A 12965-nucleotide genomic window follows, 5' to 3' on the forward strand; every position below is an offset into this window, starting at 1 on the left:
AAACTTGGAAATGTCCATAGATGAGGGTCTCACATTTGCTTATCATTCCCTATGTGTCATACACAAAAAAAAGCCCACTTAAGACTCTGGTTTCTAGCAACATCCCATACGATCAACATAGATACTAAAAGTTTGAAAAATGCATTTCTTTAGTGTACAAAAAAAATGTAAGGATATTCTTGGTAAGGAAATTTCCAGACTTTATGGTTTTATCTTGCTTCTTAAGAACAGAATCATTTACACATCACTACTCTTAGGTCCTTGAAAGATATTTTCTCTTCATATTCTTCTATATCCATAGAATGTTATTAGTAAACACACACACACACACACACACACACACACACACCTCTCTTAAAAGGAAACTTAAACCTAAGTCCCTAAAATTATAGAGACATCCTTATTATTATATCATACATTTTAGGCCATGGCTTCACAAACTGTATAGCAATAACGTGTGGGTTCTCATTAAACTAGTGACCCAATATAAGTTTGTCAAAAATTGTTTAAGCAATTGCCTAAATGTGCAACATATTGCACCATATGCTTTGTCTCTGACTGGATACGGTTGATGGGAGACTATTAAGAATGTTTCCCCGTTCAGAATCCAATAAAACCTTTTGGGGAAGCATCGTTACATAATCACACAAAAATTATTTGTTTCCTCCTTTCTAACTGCCACTGCCTATGTGCTCCTGTCATAAATCTGATTCAGTCTCAGTCTATTCAAGTTCAGCCCTAAGTGTAAAACCTTAAATGCAAACTTGGTCATTCCTCTGCTCAAAACTATTCAATCATGCAGAGTTCCTAGTTGCATGAATCTGGCTAGCTTGAACACCAAATAATTGAGTATAAGTATTAGATACATAACAGAATAAATGGGAGAGATTGAAAAAATATGGATAGGATAATGGGTGTAAGCCAAAGCTATTCTGCAAGACAAGAAGCAGACAATGTCATATATACTCTTTTTACAGGTATAGAAATAGGTATGCATGCTATTGGCACATACATTGCCCTATCTCCTGATACAAATGGAGTAGAACTGGGAAGAAGATTTCCATGGAGACCCCAAGCAGGACTTCTGAGATAAACCCAATTCCAGAGGGCACAGGCTTCCCAACTGGTCTCTCAGTAGCAAAGTAGTTCTCCTTTCCCAACCATTTCCCATCTATGGTTAAGGGGAGACATCCATCCTCTTACCCTGGAGTACCTGAGACTGATGTGATCATGGTAGATCCCTCAACAGAGGTACTGTTATCTGAGAATCCCAGGATTATATCCTAAAGGCAGTAAATCAAATGCTTGTTGATGAGGGGTTGCAGTAGACTCCAGAATTAGACTGCAGCTCAGCCAACATTTGTCCACTCTAGGAATTTCTACTATAACATCTGGTAGAACCCCCATCAGGCTTTGCAAAGACTATGTCTCAGAAGCCACCTTCTGTTCCTGGGTCCTTATAGACTGTGGATACTTACACAAAATTCCACCATGCCAGATGGACTCCTAAAGAAGCCAGAGGCACTATATTCCAGACATGTTAGATCGGCCACTTGCACCTCTAGCCACTTCTGAATCAGAATACCAAAGTTAAAATGAAGAACTTTCTGCGTATTTTCTACACACAGTCATCTCCTCTGTTCCATTAGCAGCCAAAGGAACAGATCCAGAGTTGTGTCAGTGAACTCTGTCTCTGTGCCCAGGTCACCACTGCTGAGGTCTTGGGTTTGCACAGCTGTCTAACAAGTAACCGTCTACATGCCCTTTGGGATTCATTCAGGATGTTTTTGGGGCTTTTTCTGGCTGCATTTCTAGTAGCTGGTATGTTAGTATTCTAGCCAGTAAATCATCATTGCTATTGTACTAACCAGCGGCCATCAATATTAGTGACCTAGTGGCTGTAAATCCCTAACATCCCAATGTTGTTATTGATACTTAAAACCCCAGTTTGGAGAGTTCATTTGGTCAAGCCAAAAAGGATCTCTCTGCCTGCATTGCTTCTATTGCACGATGTGGGCAGTAGCTTCCTTGAATACTATACATAATGGAAAAGAGGTCCCCAATTGGGAGGAATAGCTAGATGATAGAAATAGAAAGAGTTAATGAATGAATGAAATCCTTGACTCCAGCGTCTCACCTCCTTAAAAAATAACTTCCTGACTCTCTAGTGCTTTCACAGAAAGGTGAAGCCCCTTTGCCTGGCCTTTAAGGCTCTTCCTGCTATAGACATTCCTTATCTCTCCATTGTGTATTCCCAGATAGCTTCAAATTCAATATTCCAGAACCAGACAACAACTTTGTGGTTTTATCTTGAGTGGTGCTCTTACTTCTAAACTTTGTTGAAGGCGCATTTCATTTTTGTTCCCACAAACCACTTTAAAGATATTCTGGAAACCTCTACCAATAAATAGTTATGGAACTTCATTTATCAAGATGCCTCTCAGAGCACCCTGTAGCTCAGGTAACCAAAAGGGGCTAATTTTTTCTTCAAATAGTTTTAAGCGTCTAACTAGTGGTTATATTTCATTTTACATTAAAGGGAGTCCTAAGTTTACCATTGGACTATAGAATTGTCTATATTTTATAATCATGTATTTGTTGAAAATTATTGGGCAGTGATGGATTTCTCAGCTTCAAGCAACGCCTTTAGTGTTTTTCTGATCATGTCACTTAATTTCCCTTTTAAGAATAGCAGTTCAATCCCCATATGTGAGACAACAGTATACAGTTTAATACACATGAACCCAAGAAAAGATGGGCAGGAGATTCTTTCCAAAGCAGGAAGATGATGAGTACCAGCAAACTGATATTTCTCACCTGGAAAAATGTGAAGTGCAAATATGAGCATGATAAGGTCAAAGTGAAAGTGGAGACCTCATTAGCCTAGAAAAAAGAGAGGGCCCAAACAGACATGTAGGAAAATTTGAGGACTAACATTCAATTCTTAATTGACTCTCAGCAAGATGAATTCAAAGAAGTTTTACTATAAAGAATGAGCCATGACTGCCTAGATTTATATTTTTAGTTCCAAGGAAGCATTGCAAGTTTGCAGCCAAATGAGCAAAGATATTTAGAACAAGAATCAATTTCTTAATCTTTATTACCGTGATACATTCTTGGCTCTTTCGCTTCCAACCCCAAGTAAGGGACTTGGAAAAGTTCTAGTGTTTGCAACCTAAACTTTCCTAGATTCAATGACATCAAAATAAAAAAAAAAAAGAGTCTTCTGAAAAGGAATTATTCATTCTTCTGTCATCTCAAAATTCCCTGTCTGCCTCTATTATCTAGTTGTTTCCTTCTGCTTTGTAGCATAGTTAAAATTCTGACCCAACCATATTTTATAGCATATTTTTCTCTATTAAGTGCAGATAGCGGTCCTGGTTTAAGAGAGTTTTGGTGAGATCTATTTTGGTGTTCTATGTAAAGCACCCTGCACACTGCATTGCACATAGTAGAAGCCAATGGTTCTATTTCTACCCTTTTACCTCCTACTCTATTCTTTTTTTTTGCAGATCACCCTTGATGGAAGATACAAAGTTATATGCTCTCTTTTGTCTGCTGCAGGAATAGAAACAGTGTTTTGCTGATTAGAGGAATTCCAACCTGTACCAATACCAGAATTTTATAAATAAGGAATTTGTTCTTTTTATGACATCTATGTAATTGCTTTATTAATATATTAATTTATTAAAAACATTAGTAAGTGCAATAAGAGTAACGCTTTTCTTTGTTGTCTTAGTAAGTAATATATTGTTTTTACAATTTTTATGTTAATTTATTTTTTTAGAGAGACAGAGCTCAAGCAGGGGAGTGGCAGAGAGAGAGGGAGACACAGAATCCAAAGCAGGCTCCCAGCTCTGAGCTGTCAGCACAAAGCCCAAAGTGGGGTTCGAACTCACAAACTGAGATCATGACCTGAGCCAAAGTCAGATGCTTAACCAACTGAGCCATTCAGATGTCCCTGTCTCAGTAATATCTTGTAGGCTTAAGAGTATTCTAGATCTTATCAAGAATTATTACTTAATTTAGGAATATTCATAGGTTTTATCATGTGATGGAGTTCTTTTTCCTGCCTTCCATTGGTTGACTTGTGTAAGTGGTTATTTCTATGATTTATACCTATCACCACAGTCATATTAGAAGTAATGAACAATTGTTGCTATTTAGTAGGAAAGCACATAAGTACTTTGTTCTGACCATGTTGCACAATCAGATACCAGTGTTTGTCTTGATACTTTCCAACTAATACACAAGACCATATTTATATAATTACTCTTACCTGCCTTGAACAAGATTTATTTAAGTATCTTGGAGTTTCAATATTTTCATCTGCACTGGAAAAACGCTTTGCAATCCCAGCAGATAGTTGAGAGGAAAACTGGTAAATAATGTGTTTTCCAATCCTACTATGTGGTATAGAGACAACACTGTAAACGGTCAGTTGATGGTCATGCCTTCTTCCTCTCAAAGAAGCTTCATTAGGCTCTAGATGTTTCCTGTCCCTGGAGAAAGTTTGGAGGAATTAAGGGGTGAGCTCAAAAGTAATTGTAACATGAGGACTCATTGCCCAAATGTCACAAAACAAAAATAAGTACATTTCCGTACAGAATATTATCTGTGGCATATTCACACACCTGATAGAAATTAACTTCTCTAGGGCACATGTCTGCTTCTTTTGTTCTCTTCTCCATGGTACTTAGCACTGTTCAGTGTCAAAGAGATAGGTACAGTGAATGTTCTGGGTGTAATTTTATCTTGGATATTCTTCCTTATCCGTTAACAAAAAGAATAGACAAAAAGAATCATCATTAACTATAGAATAATGGGTTAATTTTATAAAGTCAGGGGAATTTATTTATTTAAATGGTAAGTGAATGAAGAGTATGTAGGAAAAAATCACACCACTGAGATCAAAGGACTGGAAAGTCTCTTCATTGTAGGGTGGTCTTTCTTTTCAGTTCTACAGAAAAGTCTCAAGAGCTGACTTTAAAGGATGGATAGACAGATGAATGAATAAAGATGATGTGGTATATATATATATATATATATGTCTATAGATAGATACAAATATAGATGATGTAGATATAGATTGATATTATTCATCCATAAAGAAGAATGTGATCTTGCCATTTGCAACAAATTGATGGAGCTGGAGAATATCATGCTGAGTGAAATAAGTCAGTCAGAGAAAGAAAAATGCCATATAATTTCACTCACATGTGGAATTTAAGAAACAAAACAAAGGGACAAAGGGACAAAGAGAGAGAGACAAACCAAGCCAACAGACTCTTAACTATAGACAGCAAACAGATGGTTACTAGGGGGGAGGTGGGTGGGGGTCTGGGGGAAACAGCTGATGGGGATTAAGAGTACACTTACCACGATTGATGAATATTGAGTAATATATAGAATTGTTCAGTCACTATATTATACCCCTGAAACTCATATAACACTGTATACTAACTATATTGGAGTTAAAAAAAAAAAAGTGGATAGACAAATTACAGAGCCCTGGCTGAAACCATGTAATAGCCTAACACTTCCATACTCACATATCAAAGAATTTCATCTTCCAAAATAAAATGCCAAATACGCATCAATGTCTGTTTTATGAATTAACATGGCTTATCACTGCACTTGAATGGTACAAGTGTCACAGGTCTGTTTATGGATGCTCCATGCTGAAGTGTGACTTGTTGTCTCTCCAAGTTTTGGCTGATGGAGAATGAAGCTGAAATATCTATGATATATTGCACCTTATAAAGACTCTATGGTTATTCCTGAGGGGGTTGGAGGTGAACAGTCTCGTTCTTCACAACTGGGTGCCAAAGTAGTGCTACCAATTTCTCCATCTCTTAGAAATCCCATGATTTACCTTTATTTTTGTTAAATATGTATTTGTTTTGAGAGAGAAAGAGTACATAAGCAGGGAAAGGGCAGAGAGAGGGAAAGAGAGAATCCCAAGCAGGCTTCTCAGTATCAGTGCAGAACCTGACATAGGGTTCAATCTCAGGAATGATGAGATCATGACCTGAGCTGAAACAAAGCGTCCGACACTTAACAGAATGAGCCACTCAGGTGCTCCCCATGTTTACTTTGAAAGGATGATCCTATTAATCTACGTGTTTATTTTCTCAAGTCCTATTTCACTCTGCCAAATATTTAATAGACAAAATGATTTTTATAAGCTGCACATTGAAATACTGGGAAATAAATTAAATACCTTACAAAAATGCAACTAAGCAAAACAATGGTATACCCACTCCAAGGTATATTATAAACCACTGGAGGGGTGCCTGGGTGGCTCAGTCAGTTAAGCCTCCACCATCCGCTCAAGTTATGATCTCACAGTTCATGAGTTCTAGCCCCGGGTCGGCTCTGTGCTAACAGCTCAGAGCCTGGAGCCTGCTTCGGATTCTGTGTCTTCCTCTCTATCTGCCCCTCCCCCACTCATTCTCTCTCTCTCTCTCTCTCTCTCTCTCTCTCTCTCTCTCAAAAATTAATAACATTAAAAAATTAAAAAACACTAGATAAGATTTACATAAAGATAACAACATGCCATTAAAAACTGCTAATATTAAATGAAAGAAAAAGGTTTTGTATGCTAAGTGATTACAGTCGTGCATGATGAAAACATAAATTCACAATAGCAACAAAAATATTTTAAAAATATATTTCCTTCTTCGTTCTCTTTTTAAATATATTTTGGGTACACATGCATGTTTATTGTTTTAGAATTGGAAAATTATTGTCCTTTATCCAAAAGATAGAAAATATGGCTCTGAATTTTTTAAGAAAATCTACAATTCATCTACTTTATAGCTAACACTGCCCCATTCTTGAGTTCAGATTTCCTTTTTCATTTTTGAAAATTGTTTTTATTTATGTTTGTTTTCATTTAGTTTAATTTGGTGTCCTTTTTTTTTTTTGGATCCAATGATTTTTATTGTTATCGTTGAGGTGCAGGTATGTAATTCCAAATCACTGATTTTCACAGGTCACCAAACAGTTCTTATAAGCAAGTGTTTGACATTGCTTCTAGACTTGTTTAGATGTAGAAGCTTTACTTATGAATTCCATATTGAAACATCAATTTCAGCAAGACTGGTCCTAATTACATTTTTCTCACACATCTTCTGTCTTTACATGATCCCCCCAACTTCCCTGCTTTTACTTCTCCTTAGTATAAAACCATAATCATCCTTTGAAATATAAATATTTTACTTACTTTTTATCTTTTACAACATGTGACATAAGCACAGCATGTCTTTCTTTTTTTTTAAAAAAAATATTATTTGTTGTATATAGTGCCTAACATGTACTATTATATTCAATACATGATTGGATGGCTGAATGCAAAGAAATGGAAAGAGAATAAAGTGATTAATTAGGAACAAGACAGTGAACAATTACTGTCTATATGCACACCTCCTTGAACTTTCTGGAAGTGAGGTGAGAGACAAATAACTGGAGTTTTCCTTCAAGGTTTCTATGCTGTTTACCAGGTTTGCTGTCTGGGAAAAGAGAAAATTATACTTTTCCTTCAAGTTAGGTGTGGCCATGGGACTCCATGGCCCAGAAGAAATTCATGGAAGTGATATATGTCACTATTAATAATGCATAGCTACCACATTCCTTTTTTTCTTGTCTCAGCTGTCATGGTAGCACATAGGTGGGTATCCACCATCCAGGGCCCTGAGTGAAGACAGCATAGAGCAGAGACCATCTTGTTGACTTGAGATGGACACATCACATGGATTGGACATAAACCTTTGTGGCTTTGTGCTGATTTGTTATAGACTCTTTACCTCAATCCAACCTTCACCATGGTCTGTATCTGCAGTAACTAGAATCTGTCACATGGCAGGCATACAATAAGTATTCATTGAATGAATAGGAAGGAGGGAAGGAAGGAAAGAAGTTGGAGAATAAACCAGGAGGGAGTGAAATGTTTTCATCTACATCCCTTTAGGCTAATCCCTTGAAATTTTCCAGAACAAAAGAAGTCAGAGGCACAAAGCTTAGTATCATACATGTGACTAAGGATAAAGGTTGAAATTAAATGATGTATGTCCAACAATGGATCTTGGGGCGCCTGGGTGGCTCAGTCGGTTAAGCATCTGACTTTGGCTCAGGTCATGATATCATAGTTCGTGGGTTCAAGCCTTGTGTTGGGCTCTGTGCTGACAGCTCAGAGCCTGGAGCCTGCTTCGGATTCTGTGTCTCCTTCTCTCTCTGCCCCTCCCCTGCTCACACTTTGTGTGTGTCTCTCTCTCAAGAATAAATAATCATTAAAAAAAAATGGATCTTAATGATCTTAGTTAAGAATTAAGTATTTGTTACGTATCATATATTGCCTACTACTATGTGCTTGGAACTATTCTGGGTTCTCTACACAAACAGATTTAACTTAATTTATTAATTTCTATATGTAATTTATTTATAATTTAATTACCAGAATGTTATTTATTTAATATGTTATCAAATTATTTCAATAATTAACATATTAATTATTTTATTTTAACATAGATTTTCTGTTATGGAAGGAATAGACTGCAGAGGGGCAATGGCTGGCTCAGAAATACCAGCAACTGCTTGAGCAGTTGAAAAAATAGACTTTCTAAGAGAAGACAACACAGGCTCCACTCTAAGCTCCATTACTTATAAATTCAATAACCTAGGACAAATTGTTTAACTTAGCTGAGCCTTATCGTGTCAATAAAATTAGAATAACAATTATTCCTATCTTACAGTTTTAATGACCCAAATCAATGCCTCTATAAAGGTCTTAGCCAAAAGTTTGGAAGTTTTAATGACTGTTTTCTTCTTTGTTTTTGTTTTGCTTCATTTTCGGTTTTGTTTGTTTTTACTTCTTGAGCCCTCAAATTAAAAGTATAAAGCAGGAATTATTATGTCAGCTATGGAAGGGAGTACCTGAAGCTTACATAAATACCTAACTCCTTGGAGGTGAGGAAAAGGGAGATTAAGCTGTGAGAGATACCGGAAGCCGGAGCTTGGCTCGCCACGGTACACACTTCCTGGTTGCTCTTACATAAATCCATGAAGCAATAAATATTGGGAAAGCATGCTTTTGTGACATCACGATGTTAGAGATTCTATGACATGGGCCATGCAGGAGAGCACGCGTCGCACCATTTACACACACACATATGGAAGCGCAGATAGGGAAAGCTAAGTGTGCAATTAACACACGGTTAATAAGCACAGAGGGACAAAAGTCATCTCGGAGACAAAATACTCCCTGGGTGCACAGTTGGGTGAACAGGGTCATAATCCTCCTAGGAAAGGCTTTGCCAGTCATAAGGGCCATTAAGCAACAGAAATTTCTGAAAGGAATAGCACAGACACCAGTATCAGCACTTTCTTTCCAGAAGTTTCCAGGAAGGTTGGTCTTTTGACTAAAGTTCCATTCCTTCCCAGCCTTACAGGGACACATGAAGTGATAGAAATAAATGGCAGGCTGACAGGTGTGCCAGAGAGCCTGCAGGGAGAGAAGGCTCTAGATCCTGCCCCAAGCTTTCTAGTTCATGGTACCTGACAGTTTTCATTACGACTTATCCATTTCTTTTACATTTAGATTTATCTCCTGTGTGTTTCTTTTGCATGAAACAGCCTTCAAATCCACTCCATTTAAAGACACTTATGAATCAAGTTTCTACACCTGCGAGGCAAAGGGCCAGACAGCTTCTCTGTGACACATAGTGGCCCTTGACCAGCCAGCATTTTCCTAGTGATACTCATCATTTGTCGAAAGTTTACTGCAAAGTTTTTGAGTTAGTAGCAAGACATTGTCATCTCATGCTGCTGCTCTCATTGCGGTTAAAGAAAAATAATGCAGTTAAGGACAGCATATTTATATGAGCATAGTTACGTGTTTTGTATTACATATATATTACATTACATAAAACTATGGTTGTCACGTACATATATACATACATATGAATTTGTATATATGCACATATATGTATAATACACATATGTGTGTGCATATATACACATATGTGTATATATATTTAGCTTTTATTTTTATTAATTATCAATTATTGCTTAACATATCAAAAACTTAGTGTCTTCAAACAGCACGCACTCATCTTCTCACATTTGTTTTTGAGGTCTCTTATCTGGTCGTGGCTTAACTGGGTCCTCTACTTCAAGATCTCTCCTAGGCTACAATTGAGGTATCTGACAGGGCTATGGTCTCAGGTCCGGTCTCAACTGGCCAAGGATATTAAGTTCATTCATGGTGCTGTTGGCAAGATTCAACTTTTTGCAGGATGTTGGACTGTGGACCTCAGTTCCCTGCTGGCTCTTGACTGGAAATCACCCTTAGTGCTTTCCCCATGTGGGTCTCTCCAACATGACAGTTGACTTTCTCAAAGCTAGCCAGAGAAAGAGAGTCATAAAATAAAATATCCTTATTCTTTTTAATGTTTGTTTATTTTTGAGAGAGAGAGAGAGAGAGACAGAGTGAGTGGGGAAGAGGCAGAGAGAGAGGCAGCAAAGGATCTGAAGCAGACTCTGTGCTGACAGCAGAAAGCCTGATGCAGGGCTCGAGCTCAGGAACTGTGATATCATGACCTGAGTTGAAGTCGGGTGCTTAACCCACTGAGACACACAGGCACCTCGATATAGTGTTTTTAACCTAGTCACAAAATAATCATTCTCTTACTCTTACCACATTCTATTAGCTAGAAACAAGTTACTCAACATGAGGGGGTTTTACATGGCCGAGAATACAAGGAGATGGGAACATTGGTGAGGAAGAGTATTTAGAAGTCTGCCCACTACAGGATATTCTTTCATATCCGTTGTTTTATTTACATGTTTCTCATAATAATCCTCTGTATCAATTATCATTGCCCCTGTTTTAAACATGAAGAGGATGAGGTCCTTAGACTTACCTGATTTATCCAGAGTCATAGCACCAATAAAAGATAGCATTGGCTTTGATTTCAAACTGTAACTGAATTTTCTCGGCAAACATGCCTCATTTCCCGAGCGAGATTGGGTGACTCTTCCAGAAACATTACCTGATTAAGGGCATTAATGAATACAGACAAGTTGTATTAATCTAAAGTTCCACCTGTGACATCCTTGGGTTTTCCTTCTTTTGATCTTTAACTGCCTTCAACTTTTAGCATTGGGGAATTAAGAATGGAGGAAGGAGTGCTGGATAATTTAAAATGGTTCATTCACTTCCCCAGACATTATGGATTACTAGAGAACAGGTACTAAGAACACTTGGCAATGCCTGTTTCGTCAAGTGTTTGAAGGATTATAAGCCAAAAAGAACATACCATCTGGCCAGTGGAAGTAGATTGTCAGGCATCCATAGATCCTCCTTGGACCTAATTAAAGAAGCCAATTCCATTCAGTTGAATCAAAATGTACCCTGATCTACTTTCTACTCGGTGCTGTGATTGAGTGCTCAAGACACAAAATGAGCGAGAAACAACAAATCGTACCTTTGAGAAGCTCAGTATTATAAGAAAGAGTATAGCGTAAGTGACTTCAGTCGTCCCTGAAGCAGTCCTCTGTGAACCCCTCACTTCTCCCAAGGCTAACACTTGTTGCCATGGGAAGTAGAGTCCAAAAAAAAAAATCTTATGTGTATAATTATGGCCCTTATGAACAGAATTCACAAGATTTTGATTAGGTCCTTCCAAACTGTCTTCTCCTTCCTGCTTCATTTTAGGGAGCAATTTATATTGTACCTTTTTTTTTGCACCCAAGCCTTTAATGAGAAAATAAAGATATTTTAACATTTGCTTTGCCAGAGGCTTCTCAAAGGAGACAATAGAACAAAGATCCCAAGAAAACCTCTGTAGAAATCCCATAGTTACATCCAAGTTTTCATATACTTAGCATTATTGAACATCTTCTGGCCATGATTGTGGAAGGATTGAAGTTGAATGATGAAGGTAAATTGTGGTTCTTCATTTTGGGAGAAATAAGGTAAAAGATCATTTGGGTTATTTCTGTAGAAGTGCTCTTGTAAAATTATATTTTTATTATATATTGAATATACCATGTTTGTCATCTTAATTAGAAAATATAAATATAAATAAAGGAAAGATAAAATATAATAAAATAAATGATTTTCTAGTATTCCTTAATTCAAAGACTTTTGAAGGTGAGTTGTATCTTTTGATCTAAAAAAATACTTCCACAAATGACACATTTTTTATAAAGATGCCCCTAATAGGGCATAAAAAGTTAATTTAATAGTATTCAATGTCATTACATTGAGATGCCAAGATTAATTAGAAAAGGTGTTTGATCACAAAAACACTATGAACTTTCTCCCCTTTTTTCATAATGAATTTAAATATGCACTTGATAAAGGAGAGCAAAGAGGGAGAAGAAAATTATGTATGCCTTTTTCTGAGAGTGCTATAACAAGCATAATTAAGTGCCCATTTATTATGAAATCCTTTTTATTTTCTTATTTCTTCTATATGACTCATATGACTTTGTGTTTGTAAAACAAAGCCATTGTTAAATTTACATGATTGGGCTAAAATATGTAGTTCTATTTACACAAGAAAATTTACTCACCTTTTGATATTCACCTGCATCTAAATTCTATAATGCCTAACCCAAACTGGGTTAGTTTGCACTGGGGAGAGACAGAGGTTTATGGGAAACGTGTATGAGGGTAAATATTCACTGGGAAGTCTACCATGTTGCCACCGATCATATAATAATCACCTCATCTGCTCTGGTAGCTCTCAAGCACAGAACAAAATCCAAATAATTCAGCTATATATAGGTTTGGTGAAGATGATCATGGTGCAGTGTCTGCTGTTATGTGTTATCTGTTATCTGTGAATGGTGAGGTCATTCATTGCCTACCACTGGGCCAATTCTTTCCCTTTGTCTCAACCTACTCAGACTGGCTTTGCCTAAGACAGTTGTTCCTTCAATCTTAAGGCAGGTGCTCA

The 12965-nt window shown here is 37.1% G+C and overlaps 2 pseudogenes; both read right to left on the reverse strand.

Moving 5' to 3' along the window:
• The window catches only part of LOC125172917 (40S ribosomal protein S27-like), an 80118-nt pseudogene extending 71082 nt beyond the window's left edge, over positions 1 to 9036 (reverse strand).
• Positions 1200 to 4691, reverse strand: LOC125171662 (sorting nexin-19-like; annotated as a pseudogene).
• Positions 9037 to 12965: the final 3929 nt, after the last annotated feature.

The sequence above is a fragment of the Prionailurus viverrinus genome, chromosome C1 (genome assembly GCF_022837055.1).
Source record: "Prionailurus viverrinus isolate Anna chromosome C1, UM_Priviv_1.0, whole genome shotgun sequence".
NCBI lineage: Eukaryota > Metazoa > Chordata > Mammalia > Carnivora > Felidae > Prionailurus > Prionailurus viverrinus.